Below are 13,475 nucleotides of genomic sequence, written 5' to 3'. Positions count from 1 at the left end.
GCCTGACGCAGACATATAAACCACAGGAGGTTTGTGCTTGTGTTTTCCCAGCTCATTTCCCATAGCCTGGGAAGTGATCCCTGAGTGTCAGGTGGCATGCAGACCACTTTCCATGTCAAGGAAAGCCAAAGAAACCAGCCTGCTTCTCTGTCTGGCCAGCTCTTATTCATCCTTTTAAGTGTTGCTTACACAGGGGTGGAAATGGCTGTCCCCCAGTTCCCAGTTTGGACTGGGAAGGAATCTCTCCAACGCCGAGCTTCGCTTTAGGAACTTTCCTTGTTAGGGATGACGAACCTTTCAAAGCTGCAGGGTCATTTTTTTTCCCCCTCAGTGGAGTGTTGATCTATTTCCAAAATCTATCTTTCCCCATTCACTGGGGAAAATTAAATGCCAAGACGGTTCTTCTTGGCTTCAGAGAGGCTTCTCGTGCCCTGGTGGATGTGCCAGTGAGAGGCTGTTTGGTGGCTTCATGGCAAAGTTTCACGTTAACAGCCCTGAGGAGATGAGAAGATTCCCTAAAATAATGAGTTTCTTCGCAGTACAAAAAGTTGGGCTCTCCATTTTGTTCTGAGGGGGTTGAGTCACAAGTGATTCCAAGGAAAAGCTTGACCACCCAAGGAGCAGAATTTCCTTTTTCTGTATTTAAATGAAAGCTCAGAGCCCAGCTTGGCCTGGGGCTTCTGGGGGATTCACAGAAAGTGCAAAATTAAAGAAGTCCTCAAGACAGCCATACACCAAGTTACAGTCACTTGAGACATGCTCATGGCAGGAATGGAGATAAAGATGCACTCACTGTGCAAAGGTTTGGTTACATGGAAGACAAAACACCTGAGAACACAGGACATTGATGGTTATTTACTGTTATCCAGATGTAACCTGTGCTATGCAGGACATCCTCATGAGGCTTATTTCTTCCCTCCTGTGTGCAATAGTGTCAATCAGAAGTAAATTGGACTCGACATGAGTAGGAATGAATTCAAACCATGGGGATGTTATGAAAGAAGGGGGTTAGATTTGAGTTGAGGCTTAAAATTATATTTTTTCAAGTTTAAAAAAAATAAAATCAAAAATCAAGCACTCACACAGTGAAGTGCTCAGGTGGTGGCAACACCTGTACGTACATTCCTGAGGAGTCCCAGGAGTCCCAGTGTGAATATCACAGAGAAAAACGGGCTGGGAAGTCAACGCCCAGTGTTTCAGGAGGGCTGTGAGAAAGGAGACCCAACACACTTAAGAAAATACAGAAAATACTAGGAAACATCTTCTTTCCATGGCAATAGACTTAAAATGCCACTCTGACCCAAGGGACGTGTATAATAGCATTTTAAGATGGATCTTTGAGAGCAAACATTGAGTTTGCCCTCGTGGATTGGCTCAGCAGTAAACAAATGCCGCTGCTGTGGGATGGGGGTGGCAGGAGCTGGCAGGGGCCCTGTCGAGTGTGCGAGGGGGACGGGAATTCTCCCTGGCTCCTTGCAGCAACCAGATGGTGCCCTGAAGCCCTTCCTTTGATTTCCTAAACTCCTTTGCTGGTGTTGGTTGAGCCTAAAATTACCAGCCCTCAGAGGTGCTGCGTGGTTTCCAGGTGAGCCAGATCCCACGCCCGAGCTCCTTTCTGCTTTTTCCAGGACACAGACCCGGATCTGAATTCATGTCTTTTCCAGCAGCTCCATCTTTATGCTGACTCCAGCTGGAGCTCCCTGCCTTAAATGTTGTTAGAACTTTGCTCTGGATCCAGGAATGAATTTTCTGGCAACATCTCTGAGGGTGCTGCTGCCAGAGGGCTGGTGCTGCCCTGTCTGGGTGCTGTGTCCTGCCCTCCCTGCCCTGGGGGTCCCTGAGCAGAGTGTTTTTAGGCATCATCGTGGCTTGCAGGGGTGGTGTGCTGGTTGGCTTGGCTGTGTGTGATGCAAAGTGCTGCTGGACACTCACACACACATCCCTCATCCCGCCCTCTGCTGTATTTCTCCTGTCCACAGCAGAGCAGGGCTTAAAAGCTCAGCTTTCACCTGGTGATTTTTCATATGGGGGTTGTGGGGCTCTGTAAGCCTGACTGGATCACCCTTTGGGCATGGGGTGACACTGTGGGAAGTCAGTGAGAGAGCCCACACTAAACACTGGATCCTTAATCCTGAGCCTTGTCACCAGCTGGGCATTGCTGTGACTTGTGATGTTCTCACACAATCCCAGGTTGGAAGGGACCACAGTGGGTCACTGGTCCCACCTCCCTGCTCAGGCAGGGCCAGCCCAGAGCACAGGGCACAGGATTGTGTCCAGAGAGGTCTGGAATATCCCCAGTGAGGAGATTCCAGCCCCTCCCTTGGCAGCCTGTTTAGAGCTGGGTCACTGCCCAGGGAAGTTCTTCCTTTTGGCTGCCTGTTCCCTGTAGTCCCTTCTGTCCCTCTACCACGGTGTGAGTGACCTGCTGGGGAGTGGACAGACCACCTGTGAACTGTGATTGCTGAGGGGGTAATAGGGCAGAGCAGACACAAGAACTTTGGAAAGGCTGCCTGGCAGCAAAAGCCAAGGGAGGAAAGGCAAAAATCACCCTCCAATAAATTCCACAGTTCATACTGTCTTAAAAACTTGTTGTGATTTAGGCTTTTCTTAAAAATTCCACCTCTTGATCTTCAAAACTCTGGCTAATGATGGAAAAGAAAAATCCAAAACCACAGACCTCTACAGAGTTTTATATATTTTATAATAAAATAACTTTCCCATGACTTCCCTCATAATAATATTTTTTAAGAAACCAGGAAGACTGACTGGTGTTGCTGGAGTGGAGCTTTCTGCTTTAATGGGCTGCAGCTGAAGCAGTTCAGGAGGAGGGTGAGGGTTTGGAGCGGGGGCAGCAGGAGTTAAACTTCACACCCCTGCCGAGCGCCTGGACCCTCAACAACTTTGGCTTGTCAGGTTGGGAGGATTTCTGCAAATGAACTTTGCAAAGAATTATGTAGGGCTTGGCATTACAGTATTACACACTCGCCTGTTCTCAATCACTCACTGGAACTTATTTTGTAGTTAACCTCCATAAAGGACTGCACAGCCGAGCAAAGGCCTGTCACACACACATTATTTAGAAGCCCTTATTATTATTTTATTGCCAGTCCTTGACAGCTGAGGAAAAGCCAAGCGCTTTAATCTTTCTTTCCCTTTAGTTTACAGTGTAAGAGCCGCATGTAAGATGGATTTGATTAATATGTAACAGAGATGCAATTCTCTGTAAAATGTGCTGTACTTTAGAACCCTGGAAAACAAACTGCATCACAATGGCTTAAATCTCAGTCCATTGTATTATATAGACATCATAAATAATAGAGAGCAGGCAGATATTGCTGCAGGCTTCATCTACATAACACATCTGAGCTCTCTATAATGTGTTCAACTTGTCACTTTTAGTACAGAAGAGAGGCAATAAAGCTAACAGCTGACTAAACCACATCAGCCTTGCTTCCACTTCCAGGGTGGTGAATGCTCATTAAGCAATCTTAGCTGTGACTTTTAAAATCCATAACTCTTACAAATGTAAAAAAGTTGCCACAAAAGATTAAGCGCAAAATCCATGTCAAAGCATTAATTTTCGGCGCGGAGATTCCAACCACCGCAAACCTCAAATATTTCTCTCGCTTTTGTTTTATGTGTGCTTTTGGTTAAAACAGTTCTTCATAAAAAATATTTGTTTCCATCTGGGGCAGCAAATACCTCTGTGATTGTAGGGAGTGAGGGAGAACTGTATTTCGTGCAGCCAGAACAGGCTGCACTTCTGCGCCCCGGCGGGATTTTCACTTGGCGCAAATGTTGGCAGATCAGCTGAGAAATCAGGGATGGAATCAGTCCCTGGGCAGAGTCCAGGTGAGGCACAACCAAGAGTGAGGGAGTTAGGATGAGAGTAGACTGCATTGGAGGCAGGGCCAGAAGGAAGCTGAGGAGCCAGAGGAATGCCGGTTTGGCAGGAGTTAAAAGTTGGGCACAAAGCACAAAGCCAAGAGCTTGGGAACCAACCACTTTATCCTAGGAGATGGTCTAGGATGGCAGGATCAGGAACATGAGATATGAAGGATAAATGAACAGCCACGTGCCTGTGGAGCTGCTGTTTGGGGCTGATGGGATTTCATAGGGCACCCAGGGGAGAGGCTCCATCGCAGCACCCAAGGGGCAGGTGTTGTCCCCAGTGACTTGCTCTGTGCCCCAGAGGCTTTGTTCCTGTGCCAACCCCTCTGGTCCCAGCTGTCAGATTGGCCCTGTGGCTCCTATGGGTGCACACCTTATCCTTTAAATACTCTGAAGGCTGTGCTGGGTGTCAGGGACACCAGTGTCCCAGTGCTCCTGGCCAGGCATCTGGAGCAAAATGCTTCCTTGTTCTCCAGCTACCTCCAAATCACCCTGAACTGCAGTCACATGAAGGGGAAAAACAAGTAGAGGTAGGTATTTCCGGTAAGTGTGGGATAAATATTCAGGAAAGTCATAGGTGAAGAAATAAAGAAAAAAAATCACAAAGATTATTGTTAAAAGGGTGTGGGCTGGAAGATCTCTCCTGGTGTCCAGTGGCCAAGAGGTGCTCTTCCAGGAGCCAGCACAGGAGAAGGAATTTTCCAGTGCTGGGAGTAACCAGGAAAACCCTGGACTTGGGAGCCAGGGCCTCCCAAGGGTTTTGTCACAGTCCAGTTGTGAGAAGAGCCCAGCTGGGGCTGACAGGGCAGTCCTGCCCTTAACCCCAGCTTTGGGAGGGTTTATCAGGCAGTTAATCTCCAGGAAAGCTAAAGGCTTTAAAGAGAGAAGTAAGTAATATATAGGCTTTGGCTTGGTTTTTTTGCACAAAGGAATTTCATCTTGTGACAGAAAAAAAAATTCCTTCTAATTATGAGGGAAACATTTCAAGGGCAAAAAACGCAGTTTGGAAAGTGTAATCCCCCCTTGCACGAGGGTGGGTGCCAAGCTGTCCTATACAAAGCCTTTGTTTCGTAGTGCTGAGACAAAGTCTGGGTTTAGAATGGGAAAGACTTGAAAGGAGACCCTCTTTTACCCCTAATTTCCCTTCAGATATGAAAAATGCTTTTTGCAGTAGAATCAGTGGTGTTACGTATGGTTTGGGCAGAGGTCTGTGTGGGACAAGCTGGCAGGGTTTGAGAAAGGTTGCTGGAAGGCTGAGGGATGGAAATGACACAGGGAGTTGTTTCCAGTTTATCCAAGAAGCTGATCCAACCTTTTGGCAGTCCCCTTGCCCCCATCTGGCTGTGGTCCCTTGTTAATCCTATATAATACTTGGGACCTCATGGGCACCAGCACCCTTGCAGAAGGAGGGTGTAGAGTTGAACAGGCAGCTTTATGTCTTATTAACACCCCCTTTTCTGGCAATCACACCGTTTCAGTGTCTTATCTTTTACATCTTCAAGCAAAACATTAATACCTGAGGTTGATTATTCTTGAATTCTTCAAGTGTGCTGCAGTCCCCTCCTCCCCCCTAATGGCACCTGGGACTCTCACAGGGTGTGATGCTGTCACACAAAAAGTCTTTAAGAATCTTTCATTCCAGGCTGACATCCCCACAGGATGCATTTTAGCAGTTTCAGAAGCTCTCCTTTCCCAGGGGGGTTATTAAATGTCTGTCGTGGGTATGGACCAGTGTTCACAGCGTTCCTCTCACATTTAAATCGGTTTGAAAGTTCTCTGTTAGGTGGTAAAGAAAATGCAATATTATTTAGAGGCTGCGGTCGTGGGAGCAAAATTGGGAGTGATGTGACAGCTTAGGAGCCTTTGAAGAAACAGAGGTGAGGAAAGGGAAAGGATTGTCCCAGCAGTGTCATTCTGCTACTGAAGAAAATGATCCAAATGCCATCCTGTGAGCCATTTCCATTTGGGCAGAGTGCTGGAGGAGTGTAAGGGACAGGTCTGTGCTGGCCACACAGCCAGGGAAGGAGTAGGGCTGTACAGTCGGGTAGGTCAAGTCTGTCTTTCATGCACAGCGTAAAAATTGGAAATTCTCATTTTTTTTTGGTAGCTATAAGCTATTTCTTTTATTAGAACATAAATATAACCTTATGTTTCTTTTCCACTCTATGTATGCTCATCATGCTCCTCAGGGTGTTGAAGGGGGCTTCCAGTACTTTTAGGGGGCCCATAAAAAAGAGGGAGAGTGACATTTTACATGGGCAAACAGTGATAGGATAAGGGGGAACTGTTGTAAGCTAAAAGAGGAGAGATTAGATTAGATGTTAAGAAGAAACTCTCTCACCAGAGGATGGTGAGGCCCTGGCACAGGTTGCCCAGAGAAGCTGTGGCTACCCCTGGATCCCTGGAAGTGTCCAAGGCCAGGTTGGATGGGGCTTGGAGCAACCTGGACAGTGGAAGGTGTCCCTGCCCAGGGCAGGGGGTGGGATTGGATGGGCTTTAAGGTCCCTCCCAACCAAACCATTCTGGGATTCTATGAAGGAGAATTGATTTATTAGCTTGAAAGAAACTGGAGTAGAAAAAAAATTGTGGGAGGAGGAGGTGGACAAAAAAATGGAAAACACAGAACCAACGTGCTCTTCAGTTAAAGGAGGTTTTCATTCAAATTCTCCAGTTTCCTCAGGATATGTCTATATTTCAGTGCCTCGCCATATGTTGGAATGACAGCAAAGTTTACCCTTAATATTTTTCCAGGCACTTCAATGTTAAAATGATAGATAGACTTCACACATGCTCTCAACACGCTGTGCTGGTGTGAACGCGGGGGATAGAGAGGCTGAGCGAGTCTGTTAGTCCTTTTTTTCCCTCGTTGCTCTGTGCTTGAATCCTTATCTTTGCCATCAGCTGCATCCCGGTGTGCCCTGGTGAACACCAGTGCTATGGAGTCACGGAATCATGGAATCACAGAATAATTCAGGTTGGGTGAAGATGTTAAGGATGGTTTGTGTAGGGTTTTTTCCCAGCTTTCCCACTGTTTGCTGCAGGGATTAGATTTGGGCTCAAATTTTTGCCATCCAGAACACAGACCACTTCACTTAACTGCCCTTGGGAGGCCGTCCAGGAGGAGTGTGTGAGGATGGGCACACCAAGGGAAGAACAGAGCCTGTTAGCTCTCCATCCTCATCCTCGGGGTAATTGATGTGTGAGGGTTGGTGCAAGACCAGCCTGGCTGTGACATTTAAATAGCCTGGCTGCAGGTCACTTGCACCGAAAGAACCTCAGAGGGGAAGGAAGCCAAGAGGTTTTTCTGCCGGGGCTGGCTGCAGCTCTGCAGGAAGATGGGAATCAGCCTTCCACCATACAGCCTGATACCTGCCCTACCCTCCTCTTTATTACTATTGATCCGAAAGAGAAAATGTTTTAGCAATTCTGGACAGCTAATCAGCGTCATCTGATTCCCGGCTCCGCCAAGGACAGCGTGTGGGAGCGTGTGTGTGCCCTGCCTGCTGGGGGATAAATAGAAGCCTTCAGTCTCCCGGGCTGTCAGTCCTGCAGCTTTTCCTCGGTGCCACCTTCCAGCCTCACACACGGCGCTGCTGTTCGGCAGCAGAGCGAAACCGGCTCCGGAGCATCCGCCGGGCGAGGCTGTTGTCTCTCGGCTCCCCGGAGGCTCCTGGCAGAGCCAGTTCTGCACTGGGCAGTGCAGCAAAGTGCCTGCAAATAAATAAAGCGACTCGCAAGCAGCAGCGAGGGGGCAAAAGCGGAGAGATAACATTTGCGAGTGAATGATGTCGCTGGGGCGAGTGGGATCCAACAGGAATCTGAGCTCAGCAGCAGCTCCTGAACTCTTTACGGCACAGCCAGATGGCCTGGTGCAACAACAGCCTTTCAGAATTAATAACTGCTGCTCTGGAGGGAGAGCCTCGTGCAGGAACCGTTTCGCATTTCGGCAGGAGTGTTTAATTTTTTTTCCTAGTGCTTTCTGCCCCGCTTTGCTCCGGGTGAGATGTCAGGAGTGCTCAAAAGGGGGTTTTAAAAAATAAGGAAAGATTCTCTATCTCCTTTTTCACCTTCTTTTCTTCCCCCACTCCCTCTGTGCTGCCTTCCCTCCGCCTTTGGCTCCGAACGTTGCAGCTTTTAATCTAGAAATTATGGTAACTTGTATGTGCATTTTGAGAGTATATCATTGCTGCAGTTAATTAACAGTTATTAGCGTTAGCGTACTGTGCTGTATTATATGTCACAAATCATCGAGTCTCCCTGTGCAGTTACAGCAATTAAGAACTCCATCACACCTTCTGTATAGTCATTTGGTTCTCTTCCAGGTCTTTTCAAAACTGGAAATTGCTAATCAAATCATTTCTGCTCTGTGCCTCGGTATCGTTTATTCCATTCCTAATGATGTGCGACTTTTTTTTCCTTGGCCGTTAACAGAGGCATCCATGCGTCTAACCCATTTCACACCACCGTCATGCTTTGGAGAGGTGATAATGAACTTGCAGGAGGAAGTGTAGGCTTTGCTGGTTCTCCCCCCTCTTCTGTGCTGCTGCTTCTTTTTTTTTTTTCTTTCTTTCTTTTTTTTTTTTTTTAAGCCAATGTCTTTCCTGCTGTTGGGTGATTGAATTTTGAAACTGTAAAATGCATTGACAGACTGACAAACCCAACTTGCCAGAGCTGGAGCTATCACAGTTTAACTTCAATTCAGAGCTCAGTGAGATTCCTGCCTGATCAATTTGTCATCCCTCTAAATGGAAACTAATTACTTCCCAGGGAAAGATTGCAGGCAAATATCACCCTTTGCATCAGCAGCCTTCTGCAGTGAGGTGGAAGCAAAGTCCAAAGGGCTTTAGCTAACGGAGGATAGCACAAACCACTTCATCTCTTACCCCTTTCTGTGGGCCTGTCAGGGAAAGTTTATTTTATTCATGCTGTCAGTAAAATTGCCTTCACATTTGCTTGGGTCGTATGTCAAGGGCATATTTCGCTTTCCAGGTCAGCAGCAAAGGAACGAACATCATGATCCTGACAAGGATGTTTGATGTCATCCAAACATGAAGTCCTTCCTCTCATCCTGAGATTGATGATTCTGTACATACTGGAGCCCAGGGCATCCTCCTGTGGCTTTCTGTGCCTGTTGCAGTTTCCTTGGAGTGTTCCAGCCATGTCTGTGCCATGGCCAATTGCACCACGGTGTTGGGTGGGCTTGAGGAGGCTTTGTCACAGTCACAGCTCTGGGCATAAATAGTTGTAGGTGCTGTGTGTTGGAGAGGAGCCGTCCTGTGAGCTGTGAGGAGCTCTGGAAGTCCCTGAGCCCTTGGGGATCTGCTGAGCACTCAGCAATCCCATCTGTGCTTGCCAAATAGCCATACCAAGGAAGCCAGGCATCCCTTCTTGATCCGTTCACTTCTCTTTGCCTTGACATGTTCTTCTGTAAAATATATAACAGCATAACATGACCCTCATCACAAGATTTTCTGAGGATTATGTACTCTTACCAAAATATACTGGGAAGGAGTGAGTAGAGCAACAGCTGTTACCTGCTGCAGGCAGGAAGAGCTCATTCAGAGAGCAAAAGCATCTCCTACAGACATGTAGGTGCCTCTTCACTCATCTCCCCTTGCATTGGCCAACTCTGTAAACAGCATTGGCCATCAAAGCCTCAGTTTTCTGCTTTTGCCTCTCCAAATATTTTCTTGACTTTATCAGACGATACAACTTAACTTCCCAATTCCATTCTCTTTGTTTTACTTCAATTGTAGTTGTGCAGCCATAAATACTGTAAAAGTAGAGTTTTGTAGGAAAAAAATATTACAGAATAAAGTTGAACTGAATGTGGTGAGTCTTTCTGATGGTGAGGGGACAGTTTTTCTGGAAGAAAGATGTATGGAAAACTTTAAGTACAAAGCTGACATCCTTGGCTGAAGAAATCTCAGAGCCATCAGTGGCAGAGAGAGCAGGTTCAGACAAGTGTCCCCCCATGCTTGTTTTTGTGCCATTCCCTGGAAACCCAATTCTCGATTTTTCTGGAGACTTTTGGTTTGCTGCAGTAGGAAGGAACATACCCAAATCTCCATATGATCTGGAGTCACAGGACACAGCACAGACTGGGATGGGCCAGGAGGGGTTCACAAGTGGGAGGTGGCAGTGGCTTCCAAGGAGGTCTGTGTTGTGGGATGGTGGGGGATGAGTGTGTGGTTGAGGCTTTGGGCAGAGGGAGCAGTGGGATGAGGAGAGGTCTCTGCAATGTTGATTTTACCCACACAGTCTCCCTTGTCCAGGTGCCTCAGCACTGGGAGCTGTTTGCAACCTGCCCACGGCTTGGCTGGTGGCCCTTGGTGCTCCCAGAGCTGCCCGGGGTGCCTTTATTGACATGCAAACACAATAGAGTCCTGCTCTGTGGCAAAGGTCTTGGATGCAGATTCCTTCAGATCATTCCACTTGTAAGACACTAATTTGCCACTCTGCAGAAAGGTGTTGGCTCCTCCTGTGCGTTGCTGAAGTGGGGGTGGAACTCGAGTCAGCCTTGTCTGACAGTTTCCTCCTCAGGTTAATTCTTCCATACGTGAGATGTGAGAGGTCTGGGGCTTGCATCCAGAAAGTGGTTTGTGTCATATAAGCAGCTGGAAGTGCAGAAAAAGAGGCTCTCAGAAATGACAGACTTCAAAAGGATGGAGGTTACAGATGCCAGGAACCCTCTGCTGCTTTGGGAACGAGTTTGCTGGCACTGAGCTCATCTGCTGTCATTTTTATGTCAGAGATGTAATAATGTGAAGGGCTGGAGCTTTGTCCAGTTTCCAATCTTTTTTCCTAATGAACCACCACAGTTGGACAAAACTTGCTTTTTTTGGCTTTTTTGTGTTTTCCCCTGGAAAACTCGTGTCTACCCCCAGTGTGAACCTTGGGGTCTGTGTTGATCTGTGTCCACCTCTCCAGCAAACAGTGCCATGCTGATGTGCAGTGCCTTCTGCAGCAATGTGCTGTGACTAACACAAGTACCTGGTTCCACTGGTTTCTGTGAAATGTTGGATGTTTGAATTGTTTATGGGGTCTTGAAAAATTTATGCCTGATCATAAGTTACCAGTAGCTCTTTGCTTGACTGCTTTGCCTGATTCTTGCTGCTCTTCAGGCCATGCCTCAGGGGGGTTTTCTTTCCCAAAGCAGAGGGCAGTCACAGCAGCAGGAAGCCTGAGGGGGGCAGGAGGTGCTGGCTCCAAGGAACCTGTCCCACATGATCCTACATGCCTCAAGTTGGCAACTTCTACCTGAAGTCACATGTTTTCATAGTGTTTCTCATGACATTTTGCCTTGAGGGAACATGTCAGCTGAACAGCCAGGCCAGGTTTCACCTCTCCCTGCACATGTGCCATGCCTGGTTCCAGCTCCAGACAAGAGAGACAGCAGGTGTGGTTTTTCAAAATCTTCTCCAGGTTGGTCAAGTCGTTTTCCAAAATGTCTGTCTCCTTCCCAGGAGAGCTTTGCTAGCCCAGCATAACCCATGCTGAGATAACTTTGGAAGGCCAAACTTGTAATTGGTCATAAACCAAATGCTCAGGAACAGTTGGGCTGGCATCTGCTTTTCCTCTGAAGCATCTCCATTCAGGAACTAGGGAGGTACCTGGATGTTCTTCCTGCAGATGGACAATCCCTTGCAAAATTCTGTTTTAAAAATTAGATACTGAGAAAATCAGCAACAGAAACCTCTTAAATCTTGATTTAGGACTAAATTGAAAGCAAGTCATTAAGACAGTGTTGCCTTTGTGGACATTTGTGTTTCAGTCTGAGTGACTTCAATCTAGTTCAGGTCAAGTGGGACCAAACTTCTGCTGAATGGGAATCAGCTGCTTTTTAGAAAAATCAGTGTGTCCCCACAGCTTTTCCTGACACTTTAAATCCCTCAAAGGCAGAGAGACCTTGATAAATGAGAGAGATGACCATCACCAAGTGTCAGCCCCAAGGCTGACAGAGCTTAAGGAGTGTTTGGACAACACTCTCAGGCACATGGTGGGATTGTTGGGGTGTCCTGTGAAGGGCTGATAGTTGGACTCGGTCCTTGTGGGTCCCTTCCAACTCAGAATATTCTGTGAAATACAACACTTGACCATAAGCTAAGTACTGCCATACATCCTCACTTGCTTAACAACCCTAAATGGCAGTGAACTTCCTTTCGACTTGTCATGGGCTGGACAGTCCCTACAGGCCTGCCTGGACTTGCTGTTTGCCAGCCTGAGCCACCTCCAGCATTTCAGTTGCTAAAATTGGATGGAGCTTCAAAGAGCAGACTGTTAATGAGCTGAGCAGTTCCTTGTAGCTCAGATATTTCTGCAGATACACAGGTAGTTTGAACCCCCAGTGTGACCTGACTGAACTGCAGGCTTGCCCTGAAAGGCCAGATGTAGCACAGCTGGATTGCTGGGGCATGTGTGGCTTTACCTTTGGAGATGTGCACAATGAGCTTTATTGCAAGTACATGTGGGATTGGGCTTTTTCTCCTATTTCAGCAGTCTTTTATAGAAAAAACAATTACTGTATCTTCACTGCTGAATTTACTAGGTTTTAGAATCATAAAATGGTTTGGATTGGAAGGGACCTTAAAACCTATCCAGTTCCACCCCCTGCCATGGGCAGGGACACATTCCACCAGCCCAGGTTGCTCCAAGCCCCGTCCAGCCTGACCTTGGACACTTCCAGGGATCCAGGGGCAGCCACAGCTTCTCTGGGCAACCTGTGCCAGGGCCTCACCACCCTCCCAGGGAAGGATTTGTCACATGGTTTGACCTATGATCTCTAAGGTCCATTCCAACCCAAACTATTCTATGATTCTGTGATTCTATGTCTTAATTTCCCAAAGGCTGGAACAGTTTCTAATTCAGATTTTCTACAAGGCTCAGAAACTAACTCCAGAAATGTGAGATGTGACCAAGGTTTGGTGGCCACCTGATAAGAGCGCTGCCATTATTGGTCATTTATGTACAGATAGTCTTCAGGTGTCATTACTAAACACAGAAAAAGGATTAATCCATGTCCAAAAATTCTTGTAAAGTTACCAGAGAAAATGGGGCAGCAGAAGGAATGAACTGGTTTTTCCATTTGTACCCGGGGGGTTGCAGCCTGGACGGATTCAATAACAGCAGAAATCCCCAGCTGAACGCTGGTGTTTTAACCTCAGAAGATCATTCTTCTCCACTGTGTGCAATCCAGTGAAGTCATGTCCAGTGTGGAATTGCTCATAGCTCCTGGGAGTGCCTGTTCCGACGGCAGGAGGGCGGCTCTATGCTCCGGATGGCCTTTGCAACGCTCCACTTCAAAGCTGTTCCTGACACAGCGCTGATCTGCAGGCTGAGCCTTGTCATTCCCCCCTCTGCCTTCAAGGAAGGTCTTGAGATTTTTTTTCCTTTTCCAAAAGACGAAGCAAACAGCTGGTAATTTGAGAATTGGTCTTTGTGAGAGAGAGAGAGGAGCAGCTCCCTCACTCGCTGTGGTGTCACTGTTCCCTGTTTAGATGCCACTAACTTGTCCTTTGAAGGTAGCAGATGAGGTTGCCAACAACAATTAAAAAACAATTTTTTTGAGAGTGTCGGGTTTCCCG

General features: G+C 47.2%; 1 protein-coding gene across 1 annotated transcript in view; it reads left to right on the top strand.

Moving 5' to 3' along the window:
- Positions 1–13,475, top strand: part of AUTS2 (autism susceptibility candidate 2) — a 777,042-nt gene that overhangs the window by 664,021 nt on the left and 99,546 nt on the right. The gene's annotated exons all lie outside the window — the stretch shown is intronic.

This window comes from Lepidothrix coronata, unplaced genomic scaffold (genome assembly GCF_001604755.1).
Source record: "Lepidothrix coronata isolate B3197 unplaced genomic scaffold, Lepidothrix_coronata-1.0 Scaffold108, whole genome shotgun sequence".
In the NCBI taxonomy this organism is placed as follows: Eukaryota; Metazoa; Chordata; class Aves; order Passeriformes; family Pipridae; genus Lepidothrix; species Lepidothrix coronata.
Note: the sequence above shows the minus strand (reverse complement) of the source record. Positions and strands in the feature narration are given on the sequence as shown.